The sequence below is a fragment of the Dama dama genome, chromosome 11 (assembly GCF_033118175.1).
Source record: "Dama dama isolate Ldn47 chromosome 11, ASM3311817v1, whole genome shotgun sequence".
Classification (NCBI taxonomy): Eukaryota; Metazoa; Chordata; class Mammalia; order Artiodactyla; family Cervidae; genus Dama; species Dama dama.
The window spans coordinates 17,810,852-17,817,059 of record NC_083691.1 but is presented as its reverse complement, the minus strand read 5'-3'; positions in this window follow the sequence as shown (position 1 = coordinate 17,817,059).

Genomic DNA, 6,208 nt, shown 5'->3' with positions numbered 1-6,208 from the left:
GCTCCTGCACCGTCATTTGTAAACAGCACAAGGCAAGCACCCTTCCTTCAAGGTGCCATTAAGTGAAGTCACTCAGTCGTGTCCGACTCTTTGCGACCCCATGGACTGTAGCCTACCAGTCTCCTCCGTCCATGGGAATTTTCAGGCAAGAGTACTGGAGTGGGTTGCCATTTCCTTCTCCATCAAGGTGCCATCATTACGCCACTTTAACTCTTTCACTCATCTTCACTGTGACTTCTTGGCTTGTAAATGTTTAAAGAGGTTGTAAAAATTCAGATTTTTCATTAACCAGCGTCTGGTCTGAGCACCCACCACCTTCTGACTGCCGGTAACCATGTCCCCCCTGCACTCTCAGTGCACTGATGTTACAGGTGAGTCTCTCTGAGTTAAGAGTTTTGCTGTCCCCAGCCGCCCTGGCAGCCTTATCCGAGCTTCTTCTTGGGTTCTAGGTGATGGATTACAGTGTGTTTCCCAGTGACCCTGCAAGGCTGTGGCCAGTGCTTCTTCCAGCATCATCTCCCAGAGAAGCTTGATCAGTAGACGAGTGAACCTCCATCCTGGCCCCCTGAGGATCATTCCTAGAAGGTAGAGAAGGATGTGCTCTTAGAGCATCTTAGGGCATCACCCTGCCCTTGGGGCTTTGACGCTTGTCCTGTGCACTCGCAGCTGGGGCCCTGTCGTGGAGCACTGGCAGCTTTGGTGCCCTGTGTCACTGCGGTCCAGGCGGGAGGCTGCTGGAGGACACCTGGAGGGAGATAATGAGTTGGGGATCTAGGGGACAGGATGGATGGTGGAACAGGGTCCTGTGCTGTTGAGGTGCCCATTGGTCACATCCTACCTGGCATCTTTCTATCATAGAGAGTGTTTTTTAAAGCTTATGTTATTGAAGTATAGTTGATTTACAGTGGTGTCTACATTTCTGTTGTAGTTCAAACCCATTCAGTTTTATACATATAAATATATATAATGTATATATATATATATATATATATATATATATATATATATACACATTCTTTTTAATATTCTTTTCCATTATGGTTTATCACAGGATATTGAATAGAGTTCCCTGTGCTATATAGTAGGGCCTTGACGTTTATCCATCCTATATAAAGAGCTTACAACTGCTAACCTCAAACTCCCAGTCCATCCCTCTCCCATTCCTCCTACCCCCTTGGCAACCACTGGTCTGTTCTCTGTGCCTGTGAGTCTGTTTCTGTTTCATAGATAAGTTCATTTGTGTCATGTTTTAGATTCCACATATAAGTAGTAGTTTAGTCACTAAGTCGTGTCTGACTCTTGCGTGCCCACAGACCGTAGCCTGCCAGGCTCCTTCCTCTGTCCATGGGAATCTCCAGGCAAGAACACTGGAGTGGGTTTCTTTCTCCAGGGGATCTTCCCAACCTGGGAATCGAACACAGTTCTCCTGTATTGCAGGCAGATTCTTTACTGACTGAGCTATGAGGGAAGCCGTAGTAGCTCATTATTATAAGCTACTATAATACATAGTAGCTCATATTATAATATGTAGCAGCTTGAATACAAGTGGTATCATATAATATTTGTCTCTTTCTGATTTACTTTCACTTAATATGATAATCTCTAGGTCCATCCACGTTGCTGCAAATGGCACTATCTCATTCTTTTTTATTGCTGAGTAATATTCCACTGTATATATGTATCACATCTTCTCTTTTCATCAGTTGATGGACATTAAGGTTTTTTCCATGTCGTGGTTATTGTGACTAGTGTGGCTATGAACATGGGCGTACACATATCTTTTCGAATTATAGTTTTGTCTGGCTATACGCCCAGGAGTGGGACTGCTGGATCCCAAGACAACTTTAGTTTTTTGAAGACCCTCCATACTGTTCTCCACAGTGGCTGCACCAGTCTACACTCTCACCAACAGTGTAGAAGGGCTCCCCTCTTCTCTACGCCCTTTTCAGCATTTGTTATGACGTCATGATGGTCATTCTGGCTGGTGTGAAGAGGTACCTCATTGTAGCTTTGCTCTGCATTTCTGTAATGATTAGTGATGTTGAATGTCTCTTCATAACATGCGGAGTTTTAGAGAGGAAAGTGAGGTTCCCCAGCCTCCATAGGGGTGAAAGGTCCACTCCTCAAGGAAGCCCTGCTGTGGGGACAGGGAGAAGCAGAAGTTGGAGCGCTCACTTCCTCCCCTCGGCGCTCTCTCAGCAACTGCAGTCTTCTGGGCCCCGGAATCCCGGGTTCACCTCAGAGGAAAGCCAACAGCCTCCGAGGGTCACCCAGGCCCTCCACCGGGGCTGGGCTGGACGGCCAGGGCGGCTGCGGTGCTGTGGGTGACGTGGGCCAGCCAGGCAGGCAGGCGGAGGCGGCCTTTCAACTCAAATCAGTCCTCTAGAATCACACCCAAGGCTCAAGGTTTGCTTTCAAACCTCATTTTTCTCAGGGTAAAGCAAACGTGTGCCATCTTAGGTTTAGTTGCAAACTCATCCCAAACTGGGGTTGATTTAAGCTTCGTGGGCACGCTGTCCTGAGCTGGTCCGTGCCTTGCCTTCGTTTGAAATGATCCACTCTGGCCCCTGAGATGAGTCCTGACCCCGGACCACCCTTGCTGACCGGTGGGGTTGACCCCCCTGGGCCCTGCCCCGCCACGTCCCACTTCCATCTGGACATGACTGGGCATGCTCACCCCCCGCCCCCACCATGCTGAGCTCAGGTTTGGTTCCACTGGCCTCCGGTTGCCTCAGCCACTCTCCTCCTTGAGTCCCTGCAACACTCACGCCCTGCAGTCGTTCTGGCAAACGAATCTACCAGAAGCCACCACCCCGCCCCCCCACTCCATCTTTGCCCCATCGCTAGATCTTTTGGCTGCTGGCTGATTCCTGTTTCTTGGATCTGGCCTGGTGACCTCTGTGACTTGTCCAGGTCCTGAGGGGTCAACCGGAAGCCCAGCTTCAGGCAGGCAAAGCAGAGCTGTCCATTCATGTGGGAGACAGGCCCCTCTCGCCCCTCCTCTCCGCCTCTGAGAGCTGTCAGCCCCTTGCTTGGAGCCCAGCACCTTCTCCAGCTCTGCCTAGTAGCTGGGGTCCAGGCTCTCCTGCTTCTGAGCGCAGAGCTGTGTTGAAGAAGGGACATACATAGCCTCAGGTATGGGAGAAGACTCTAGAGGTGTCTAGGGTCATATGGGCGTGGCCTTGGGGCTGAGGTCCACACCCAGCAGCCAGGAATCCGATCACTCACTGGACACCCTCCCCAGGGCAAACTTTCCTTCTGTATCTGAGCAGGATGACTTCTCAAACCCCAGATTTTAATTCTCACCTAGTAACACCTATATCAGGTGACTCACAGCCAACTTAGAAGTGGAAAGTTCAGACATTTTGAAGTGGTTTGAACAATCATAAAAAGGGATCCTGAAACAAAATGAAAAAGGCCCCAGAAAACCCAAACTTCACAGATCCCCAAACCTAGCTGTGCTTCTCCTTCCTCAAGAAGGTGACGGTGTTTCAAGGCGCAGAAAGGTAAGAAAGCTTGTCCAAGGTTACACAGCAAACCTGTGATGGAGCCAGGTTTGAACAAGTCATTTGGGTCCAGAACTTGGGCTCTTACTCCCCAGCGCACCGGGTGTCCAGTGACAGCTCTTGGTCACTGAGAACCCACTATGTGTCACACTTTCCTTCTGTCTTCTTGTCAAGTCTGCAATATATTATTGTCCCTGTTTTTGTTGTTGTTCTGTTGCTCAGTCGTGTCCGACTCTTTGCGACCCCATGACTGCAGCATGCCAGGCTTCCCTGTCCATTATCTCGCAGAATTTGCTCAAACTCGCATACATTGAATCAGTGATGCCACCCACCCTATTTTCCAACTGAGGAAACCAAGTCTCCGGGAAGTGGGTAACTTTCCCAGATCACTGCAACAGCATGTGTTTGAAGCTGGGTCTCCCTGAGCCCAAGGTTACCACTGTTCCCCCTGGTTGTGCAGCCCTGCAAGCCCCACACAGCCCTGTACAGCCCTGCACAGCCCTACAGAACCCTGCACGGTCCCATACAGCCTAAACAGCCCTACACAGCCCTACACAGCCCTGCACAGCCCTACACAGCCCTACACAGTCAGACACAGCCCTACACAGCCCTGCACAGCCCTGCACAGCCCTACACAGCCCTGCACAGCCCTACACAGCCCTGCACAGCCCTGCACAGCCCTACACAGCCCTACACAGCCCTGCACAGCCCTACACAGCCCTGCACAGCCCTGCACAGCCCTACACAGCCCTACACAGTCAGACACAGCCCTGCACAGCCCTGCACAGCCCTACAGAACCCTGCACAGCCCTACAGAACCCTGCACATTCCCATACAGCCTGCACAGCCCTACACAGCCCTACACAGCCCTGCACAGCCCTGCACAGCCCTGCACAGCCCAACACAGCCCTACACAGCCCTGCACAGCCCTACACAGCCCTGCACAGCCCTGCATAGTCATACACAGCCCTGCACAGTCAGACACAGCCCTGCACAGTCCTACATAGTCCCATACAGCCTAAACAGCCCTACACAGCCCTGCATAGTCATACACAGCCCTGCACAGACCTACATAGGCCTGCACAGCCCTGCACAGTCCTACACAGCCCTGCACAGACCTACACAGCCCTACACAGCCCTGCACAGTCATACACAGCCCTACACAGCCCTGCACAGCCCTGCACAGTCAGACACAGCCCTACACAGTCCTACACAGGCCTGCACAGCCCTGTACAGTCCTACACAGCCCTGCACAGCCCTACACAGCCCTGTACAGCCCTACAGAACCCTGCACAGCCCTACAGAACCCTGCACATTCCCATACAGCCTGCACAGCCCTACACAGCCCTGCACAGCCCTGCACAGCCCTACACAGCCCTGCACAGCCCTGCACAGTCATACACAGCCCTGCACAGTCAGACACAGCCCTGCACAGTCCTACATAGCCCCATACAGCCTAAACAGCCCTACACAGCCCTGCATAGTCATACACAGCCCTGCACAGACCTACACAGGCCTGCACAGCCCTGCACAGTCCTACACAGCCCTGCACAGCCCTACACAGCCCTGTACAGCCCTACAGAACCCTGCACAGCCCTACAGAACCCTGCACATTCCCATACAGCCCCGCACAGTCCTACACAGTCCTACACAGCCCTGTACAGCCCTACACAGCCCTACACAGTCCTACACAGCCCTGTACAGCCTACACAGCCCTACACAGCCCTACACAGTCATACACAGCCCTGCACAGCTCTGCACAGCCCTGCACAGCCCTACACAGCCCTATACAACCCTGCACAGCCCCACACAGCCCCGCACAGCCCCGCACAGCCCCGCACAGGCTGCACAGCCCCGCACAGCCCTGCACAGCCCTACAGAACCCTGCACAGCCCTGCACAGCCCTGCACAGCCCTGCATAGCCCCGCACAGCCCCGCACAGCCCCTTACAGCCCCACACAGCCCCACACAGCAATGTCTCCCGACTTTCCTGCTGCCTCATCTAACACCCAGCCCACAGTTGGTGCACAAAGTTGCCAGACAGGTGACTGAATTGTCCTTTAAGATTGCAGCTGGGAGGGAAACTTGGCTGTTCTGAAGAGCACCCCGTGGGCCCTCTAGATGGTGGAGAACTCACGTCAGGGTGGAAGGGATCTTTATCCCAGAGGTGGGGGTGAGTGGGAGTGTGTGTTCTAGTCCTAGTTTCTGAGTCTGCAGGGGAAGGTGTGGTGTGAAACAGGAACCACAGAGGGTAAGGGACGCCATCCTCTCTCATTCCACTCTGTAAATCGTGCCTGGGGACCCTCAGGGCCCGCCGTGGGCAGACCACAAGGATCTGCCTGATGCTTTCGAGTCTGATCTACTAGATTAGATGTTTGCACAAATTGCAAAGGTAGGATGGAGATGGAGGGCAGGGGGACGTTAAAGGAGAGAAAGTTATATCAGGGCTCAGGCGTAAAGAAAGCATTCATTGTAAAAAGCAATGAAGAGGATTTACAGGTGATTCTGACAGGTGGGGTGATGCTCGCAGGCAGGAACAGAGAGGTGGGAGCTGGAGGTCCTATGGGCTGAGTGGCAAGCTGTCCAACACAAGGCAGGCAGGGAGGAGGAGCCCTGCGGCTGGAGGCGTGGACGGCGGGCGTGGCCATGACGATGGGCGCGGACTACCTGGAGCCCCGCCCCCACACAGCTCGCCTTTCTGG